Source organism: Scomber japonicus, chromosome 23 (genome assembly GCF_027409825.1).
Source record: "Scomber japonicus isolate fScoJap1 chromosome 23, fScoJap1.pri, whole genome shotgun sequence".
In the NCBI taxonomy this organism is placed as follows: domain Eukaryota; kingdom Metazoa; phylum Chordata; class Actinopteri; order Scombriformes; family Scombridae; genus Scomber; species Scomber japonicus.
In genome coordinates, this window is record NC_070600.1 from 20,435,920 (window position 1) to 20,445,737 (window position 9,818).

The following is a 9,818-nucleotide window of genomic DNA, read 5'->3' on the forward strand; positions in this document are numbered from 1 at the left end:
GTGATCATTCAGAGCTGTGCCATCATACTTGGCGGAACAATCAAACACGACCCTGATTTTTTCTGGCTTTCTAGGGTGATATACTCCCTGGTGAGGAATATACCAGACAGATCCTGCTCTGGGTTGGTTCTCAGCTCTTTCTGCATCCCCGTCTTTAAAGACATTGTCCATGAACTTAACATAGTCATTCTTGAATCTGGGATGTTTCTCAAATTTTCTTTTCAGCTGCTTTAGCCGCACCAGAGCCAGATGCTTATTTTCTGGCAGTTGTGGGCGTGTCTTAAAAGGGAGAGGCATCTCCAAGTGTCCATCTGCATTCTGCTTTATTCTTTCATTCAGTAACTGCATAAACTGTATATCATCTTGTGATATACTCTTTTCCCCAGGGTTAGTATCTTTAAAGTCAGCTTCAAGGGCTCTGATGACATTGGCTGGTGTCAAAGGTGGAAGTTCTTTGACAGAGACACGATGGCACAGACCTGTCACTTCTGTTGACTTTGCGACCTGAGGTGAGTTGCCAACGATGCTCCAACCCAGGTCCGTTTTGATACCATATGGCTCATAGTCACCTCCTGTTATGACTTGTCTTGGGGCCAAGGCTCTGGGGCAGTCATAGCCTATGAGGAGTCCAACTTCACACTCCATCAGCTCTGGTATTTCCTGTGCTATTTGGTTCAAATGTCTCCACCTTTTGGCAGTTTCAGGGGTAGGGATGTGAGAATGTTCGAGTGGGATGAAATCTCTAGTATAGGCAGGTGGCAAGTTGACAAAAGTTTTTGAGGAAAATCCTCTAATTCTAAGACCACTGACTCTTTCACTCTGAACAATGGAATCTTTTCCCATCATAGTGGTAAGTTTCAACTTGACTGGCTCTGTACCCGCCCCCATCTTCTCAATTACCCCCTGGTCTACAAAGGTGTTGCTACTTTGTGTATCTAGTAGAGCATACACTAAAGTCTCTGTTTCAAGGGTGGTGGCTGAAGAAATCCAAACAGGCACTATCATGGAAGTGCTCCCACCTTCACCTTTATCAATGCAGCAGGAAAGGGAGGAGGTGTTTTCTTCCGCTTCTGTAGCATGAGAGGAAGATGCGTCTGCGGCAGCAGAACGGTCCTCATGAAGTGGTGTTGGATGAGGTTTCTTACACACGCCACAAGTAGCTTTATTCTTGCAGTCCTTTGAATTGTGTCCCCGCCTGAGACAACCAAAGCACAGATTATTTTCAAACACAAACCTTTTCTTTTCCTCAACAGGCTTACTGGAGAGCTTCTGACATTTGTGGACGGAGTGACTCTCTCCACAGCACAGGCATGTTACTGGGTTTGCAGATAATGCTGACATGCTCACTTTCTTTGATCCATTTGAATATTTTGAGCTGTTCTCTGCAACACTGTATGTTTTCATTACTGTCGTTGATTTATCAGTCTCATGTGCTTTCACATTTGTACTGAATGCATTCGCCTTTGTTCGTTTTACCTCTCTTTGTGACTTTTCTTCAGGTGACCTTAAGGCTTGCAAAGATGTCACAGGATTGCATGCTATATCTGCTTCATTTGCTATGAAATCAGAAAACGCCTTGAAGTTAGGGTATTCCTCTGTTTGTCGCAGCTGTTTTGTGACATGGCGATTCCAGCGGGAAGTCAACCAATCTGGGAGCTTCTGCAACATCTTTCGGTTTTCTTCACAGTCATTTAACACCTGAAGTCCTTTGATGTGAGGCATGGCATTGTTGCAGGATGTCAGAAAATCACTAAATTGTCTTAATTTAACTGACTCTCGTGAGCCAATCTTTGGCCAGTTGTTCAGTTTTTCTCTGTATGCACACTGGATTGCAAAGGGGTGGCCATACCGAGCATTCAAGGCTTCCCATGCTTGGTTGTAAACTTCACTGTCCTTTCTGTAGAAGCTTCCTTCTACTACAGATCGTGCTTCACCACTGAGATATTTCTGCAGGTAGAACAATCTGTCTGCTGGGTCTATGCATCGACGTTCTATCAGTGCCTTGAAACTTGTTCTCCACTCTAAGAACTTCAGTGGGTCTCCACAGAAGACTGAGGGCTCAGGTGTAGGCAGTCTTGTAAGAACCATTGTGTCATGCAGAGCTTGTACTAATGATGCTTCTTTATTTGTACTGGTTGCTTGATCATTGTTATTCTCACACGTTTGTTCTTTTTTAATTTCTCTACGTGGTGCTGGAGGACTACATGATATTGGAGGACAACTGGCCTCATCACATGCTGCTTGGCTTTGGCTGTCACCCCCATTTGAGTCAGCATCAGAGTATGCCTTAAGTTTAGCCGCTATCACATCAAGATCTCTCTGATTTTCTAGTTTCTTAAGTTCTTGCTTTTGTGCAGCAATTGCTTCTTCCATCTTCATTTCAGCTCTTTTTGCAGCCAGCTGCGCAGCACACTCTGCTCTCTTGACTGTTAAGCTTTGACTTTCTGCTGAATGTGAAGAATGATTTGAGTGGTGACTGCGAACAGTAGATTTAGTTCTTGAAGACCCAAATACTGATTGGGCATAATCTCTGTCCAGCATCACATGAAGCCTTGCACTTTCTGCTTTGGCATCAAAGTCCTCTTGCCCTACTTCACTCATGCGTACCTTCATAAGTCCCATCAAATCTCCTGTTACTGCTGTGCAGGAATCCATCTTCCTTCTAATCTCAGTAGAAGGTGCTGATTGAGATCGTACATTTTCATATACATCTTTCACTTGTTTCTCTAGTCCTTCAACAGCATCCATCATGTCACTCAAATCTCCATCAGAGCACTCTTGTTTAAGATTGGTGCGTGCAGCTTTTACCTGCTCTTTCCATTTTTCATACATTGTGAAGAATTTACTCTCCTTCTGAGAGATCTCTTGTTGCTTCAACTCCAGCATTTTTGGGGTTAACTTTCTCTCGCGTGAAGATTTCCTGGGGTTGTCTGTCTGGAAGGTTGTGGAGGTAGGCTCAACCACTGTTAATTTCACTATCTCTATTTCAGCAAAGACATCACCTATAAGTGATTCTAATCTCTCTTTTTCAGCTTCCTCAGTTTGAGATTTTAACTGTATTCTCAAACTACTTAAGTCTTCTTGAAGAGACTCAATTTTTTCACTTAATTTGGCACTTGGTGATTTTTCCTCACTAACAGACATTTCACAGGTTTTTTGAAAAGGCACTGCATACCTCAATTTGCATGTGCAGATATAACCCTTTAGAACTATGTAGTTATCAGTACAATCAACTGCTATTTCTATTTACCCAATCTCGTTAAACTCAGTATTTAAACTCTCAGATAAACCATTAACAAAAAAAAAACATTAGGCTATTAAAACCTTCATAACAATTACACTGATAAATCAGGAACCGCAATTAGTCTATAAAGAAATGAAATTACTCTCTCAATAATTAACCTAGTGTTTTTAACAAGTTTCTTGTAACGGTTTTGTTTGTTTTATATAAGGAAATATGAGTTACTCTCTCTTTAAGAATCAGCAGTTTTGTCCGGTCCTTCCTTTCAAGGTATCCAAAGTTCCATAAGAACTTCAGGGTAGCACAGTCAAACCTGACGCCTTCTGTAGAGCATGCCCTCTTTGTGTTGACAGTGTGGGACGAGAAACACACACATTGCACGCTGCACCCGGTAGGGGATATTTGCGGAGCTGTAGTCCGCACAATTGTTGCCCTATGTTGGCGAAATCGCGGCACTCTCCACCCGGTGTCAGGATCGACTCTCCCACCGTCTTCCTTGGATTAGCACGCCTCTTCCTTAGCCTCTTGTCCGGTCATACACTGCCCCGGCGATGCTTCTCTCTCTCTTCTTCACGGACACGCGCGCTGCTCTTTACAGTAGACTCTTGGCCACACGGCGTACGTTTTCACTATAAATGCACTGGTCCAATGAATAAGGCCACGTCTCGTACTGATGTCTCCAGTTGTTTTTATTCGTATCTCTTATCCTCTCAAGACACCGTGAAAACTATAAAAATAACACAAAACACAACAAGTCAAAAAATATCTCTCTCTATCATCCACAGTCTCAAGTTTCTCTCAGTACACAGGCCCAAGCATGGCAATAAAAGGCACACTAAATGTTTTTATAAAGAATTCCCACAAATGCCACACAAATATGACAATTGAAACCACAAAACAAGGCAAAACAGTTACCGTGTGCGCCTCTTGAACCATGCAAATTACTTTCTGGCTGTATGTCTTCTTTGTAGCCACGTTGTCGTTCTCCGTTTACATCTCTTCTCACCCATAATGCAGCACACCTCCCCAAACACTGACCTATGACCTTAACTTTCAAAATAAAAGATGAAATCTGTCTCCGAGACAGTTACAGTTTATTTTACTGTATAACACAAATCACCAGTGTGTATAAAACTATTTCCTTACATTTACACTTTTGCATGAACAATAATAATGTCCTCATATGAGTATAGCTTGATGCTATTGCTAAAAACGGTCAAATTTGTGTAGCGTATTGAACTACAGACACTATTAGGCATAAATACATTTCAGAAATCAATGTATTGGGGTTTTTTTCTACCACTAGGTGGCACAAAAGGCGTTAACAAAGGTCAAAGTTCAGAAGAATGAAGTATAGAGAAGAAGATTAGAGACAAATATACATTTTATTGCACATTGATGCACAATATTATCAATAAAATATATGATAATTAATATACCATTAAAATATTACCGTTTAGATGTTTTTCTTGCTCAATACAAAACGTTAAAGAAGCGCCAGGATATAAAAATAAAAAAATAGAAAAAGCGAGGGAAATGTCACTTCCGGTAGCCACCTTTGTTGACGCTAACGAAGTGGGCGCTATCGTCGTGATATTTAGCTAAACATCTTTAATATAAAGGAAGACTGAGCTGATTTTTTTGTTTCCAGCTGGCTAGAAGAGTCTTTGAGAAATGTGGAAATAGCCTCCAAACACCGGTAAGTGTTGTTAGTCGAGCTCGAGTTTGACTTGTGTGTGTAATATCTGTGAATGCAAAATATAAAGGTAGGAAATGGTAAATAACTTTATATAAGAGGCACAAACTGGGGATAAAATATACTGTTAGTTTCCAAATACTATACAGGAGATTAATATTGATGTTATTAAGTGAAATGAGCTGCGGGTGAGTTCACCTTTTAGCAAGATAATGTTAATTTAGCCATTCTCAAATCTACAGAGGAGTTAATTTGAGAGCTATAAATCCTCATATTCTCAATTTTAATCTAATGCAACTGGTTTAAAATGGTTGGAAATGGAGCTTTAGTGATTGATAGTTGCTAGAAAATTAATCTGCAACTATTTTGATAAGGAATGAATTGTTTTGAGACATTTTTTAACTAAAAAATGTCACTATCCAGGTTCTTACATGTGTCTTTTTTTGCTCCTTTTGTCCCTTATGGTGGTAAATTGAATATTTTTGGGTTGTGTACTGCGTGTTGGGACATAACAAGGCATTTTAGGTTTTATCTTGGGTTTATACCTTGATTTATTAACTGAAATGTGATAAGTTGAGAGCTATAAATCCTCATATTTTCCATTTTAGTCTAATGCAACTGGCTGAATATGGCTGTAAACTGATATGAATTAATATAAATTAGTCAATTGACAGTGAATTAATGGGCAGCTCTTTTTTTTTAGACGTTTTTAAACTAAAACTATACAGAAATTGTCAAAGGGAATTTAAACTGCTTTACTCAAAACATAAAATGCATTGAGACAGAATGTAAAACCAATATAAAAATACATTTAAATACAATTTAGTAGTAAAGTGTTAAATTGGAAATAATAATAAGCTGAAACAGGAGAGTAAAGTAATTGATTACTTGAGAAAAACAGATTAATTATTAATGAAAACAGTTGGTGAGATGGATAATATAAATAACTCATGCTAGTATTCACATTTAGCCTGTTATTGTTCTGAATGGAGATTGTGTAAATGTTTAATTAAGTTTTTTACACCTGTCACAATGATTTATTACAACCTTATTGAAATATTTGTCACCACTATGTTATGTTAATTAACAAAATGATTGTTCAGGTTTATTGCCTTGTGTTTGTTCTCATTTTGTTATTTTTTATTAGAACATTTGTAATGCACTGAAAAAAAAGTAGAGGTGGTTGACCCCTAGTTTAATGATTATCTAACAGATCTGTGGAAAATTGAAATGCGTGTTATTTCAACATGTACCACACTGTTACTCATCGTACCACCACAAAATGTTATATGACACCTTTGGTAGTTTCACTTGAAATAGCAGTTCCTTTTAATTTATATTTGTGTGTGTGTGTGGGTGGGTGTTTGTGTGTGTGAGGGAGGGGTGGGGGGTAGGGGGTGGGGGGATGGGGGGGTGGTGGTACATCTATGAGTGACTGAAGTCATGTTAAAGGAAATGATACCAAATCATCATTTATTACCAGGAACATGTCAACTGAGGTCAACTGAGGCCACTACCACAGTCCAAATAAAGAAGACGTCATTAAAATAAACTGTTTTATGTTCAGTTAATCATGTGTAGTAGTTTTCTGGATTATAAATTGCTATTGTTACCAGTATATTTATTTTGCTGCTCCCCTCACAGATGGGCAGTAAGTAGTGGCAGATTACCAGACTATCAGATTCCCGTGGCATTTCATCACACATACTCTTGAACTTTGCTTTTTAAGACGTTTGAGTAACACACAGTTTCTTGGAAGTGTTCTCCTGAAGTTTCTTTTTCTGTAACAAGTTGCAAAATTTAAAGTGAATTGTTTCTTGTTTCTGTTTCCTGTATTTGGCATGTTGAGTTAGCTTTCTCTTTCAGTCCAGTTCAGCTTTACTTTCAGTTTAATAGTCAGTATTACAGCTGCAGCTACAGATTATTTTCATGATGGATTAATCTGTTGATCATTCTCTTGATTAACTGATTAGTTGTTTGGTCTATAAAGGGGCAACAGTGGCAGAAAGGTTTGATCCTGTTGGTTCATCAGGATAAATGCCCTTCCTCCCTCGTTATACTACCACCACCACCAATACCAACTGCTCAGTGGCCACTGGCCAGCAGATCAGACTGGTAGTACTGGGCAGCTTCCAGATTTAAATATGATCAGGGTGTTATTGCAAAAGAGAAAGTGGAAAGCCCAGAGTGACGACCTCAAATAATAATTATATGCTTCCATCATTCTTCAGATAACTGCTGTTTTTCCTAGTTGATTAATGTAAAAAGTGTTTTTCAAAATAATCTATTAATTATTTTCTTAATCTTGATCGGTTAGTTGTTTGGTCCTCAAAATGTCCTCAAATGTCTAGTTTTGACCAGACCAACAGTCCAAAACCCAAAGTTTAATTTTCTACTGATCAACTTATCATTGCAGCTGTAGTTGGTACAGTTTGAGTGATTGTAGCTTGAATAATAAAAAGTTCTTTGAAATGGAAAAAGAGAAATGAAGGTGGACAAAAAGTCAGAAAATGGTGAAAACAACAGTCAAAAGACGAAAGAAACCAGAAAATATTCACATTTATGAATCTGGAAACAGTGATTTTGAGAATTTAAATGATTAATCGATTATCTGAATAGTTGGAGTTTAATTTTTCTATTGATCAACTAATCATTGCAGCTGTAGTTAGTGCTGTTTTAGTAACTGTAGCCTGAATAATTAAAAGTTAATTTGAATCTTTAAATCTCAAGTTGGGTGGTATGGCATGATAGAGATGTGTTAACTGTAGTGACTTTTCATATTTAGAGAGCACCTTTATATCTTAAGTACAGTATCTGTAGTTGTGTTTGCCATTATTACATTCATTTGATAAAGTAGCTTTTTTAAGGCATTCATTTAACATAAAAAGATGGTTGTTTCATATATTCTCCATTTGCAGATTATACCATGATGTTTGGTTTCAGGATCGCGCTGACTGTTTTGTTTTTGCTTAAATAACGAAACAGTTTGACACGTTTTTCTGCTTTTCTTAGTAAATTTCATCAGACTTGGAAAAATCTGCCGTAAATGGCAACAAGTGGAAAATCTGAGATGGTTTGATCCACGCCTCCACTTTCACTCTTTTATTATACGTGGTGACTAATACTAAAATTTTGTGTTATTGTGAAAAAAAAAAAACATTGACAACTGTGTAAAAAAACCCAAAACACTTATTTTATTGTACATGATTCACAATGGAGAGAACAATAAAACTTACAATATGCACGGATCTAAATGACAATGTTCAATAAAACTCCTGAGGTACAGTAAGAAAACACACGTAAACAAAAAAAACCTTGTAATTGGCCTTTTGCTACACATTAATAGCTCTATTCAAACAGTGCAATATCATTATCAACAGATTACAGTTATTTACATTAAAAGACATTTTTTAACATCTGTACCCAAATACTCAATATACTGTGGAATAAGAGAAGGGGGGGAAATAAAACATCTAATTTGGCTTCAGGTAAATCCAGTGTTTGCTTTACTTGAAGAACTTCATAAAGTATTATGAGGCACCATTAAATTCATTACGAGCACATTTTCTATCACAAAATACATCCTGAAAAGCACAAAGCCAAGTTAACGGGGGGTTGAATACTGAAAAGGAGGATATTTCTAGAAGTAAAAATTACATACTTTTCAACTGAGAGAATTATCTGAATTATGTTTTATACAGAATTAGACATTTTTATGCCTCTTACTACAGTACATAACAATCTGTGAGGCATTATCATTTGTTATAATTTTATTTAGCTCAGAGTAGGGCTGGGCGATTATGGCAAAAATCAAAATCACGATTAATTGAACTTTTAACCTCGATTACGATTAATGAACGATTATCTCCACCCTTGATGAACAATGATGTATTTTCACAGTTTCTTTAGTTTAGTATTTTACACTGCTGCCCTCACACATGAGGATCTTTAGGGAGTGAAAATAAAGATGTTTTAAGGTGTGAAGCTGTGGTTAATGTCTAGTTTACTTGATTAGAACTATGTAAAGATCATGGTTTGGGTTCAAATGAAGGAAGGAAAGGAAGGGAGGAAGAAGGAAGGTAGGAGGGAGGGAGGGAGGGAGAAAGGAAGGGAGGAAAGAGAGGAAGGAACGAAAGAGAGAAGGAGGGAGGAAGGAAGGTAGGGAGGGAAGAAGGAAGGTAGGAGGGAGGAAGAAGGAAGGAAAGGAAGGAGGGAGGGAGAAAGATAAAGAGGAAAGAAGGACAGAGGAAAGGAAGAGAGGAAGAAGGAAGGAAGGAAAGAAGCAAGGATGGACAGAGGAAAGAAGGAGGGAGGGAGGGAGGAAGAAAGGAAAAGGGGAATGAAGCTGTGGTTAATGTCTAGTTTACTTGATTAGAACTATGTAAAGATCATGGTTTGGGTTCAAATGAAGGAAGGAAAGGAAGGGAGGAAGAAGGAAGGTAGGAGGGAGGGAGGGAGGGAGAAAGGAAGGGAGGAAAGAGAGGAAGGAACGAAAGAGAGAAGGAGGGAGGAAGGAAGGTAGGGAGGGAGGAAGGAAGAAGGAAGGTAGGAGGGAGGAAGAAGGAAGGAAAGGAAGGAGGGAGGGAGAAAGATAAAGAGGAAAGAAGGACAGAGGAAAGGAAGAGAGGAAGAAGGAAGGAAGGAAAGAAGCAAGGATGGACAGAGGAAAGAAGGAGGGAGGGAGGGAGGAAGAAAGGAAAAGGGGAATGAAGCTGTGGTTAATGTCTAGTTTACTTGATTAGAACTATGTAAAGATCATGGTTTGGGTTCAAATGATCACTGGAGACAAGTTTCCAAATTCCTTTAACGATATGCAACCTTTGCTGTCATGGCAACAGTGAACAACACGGTTAATTAACATGAGCAAGATTAAGTCGATTA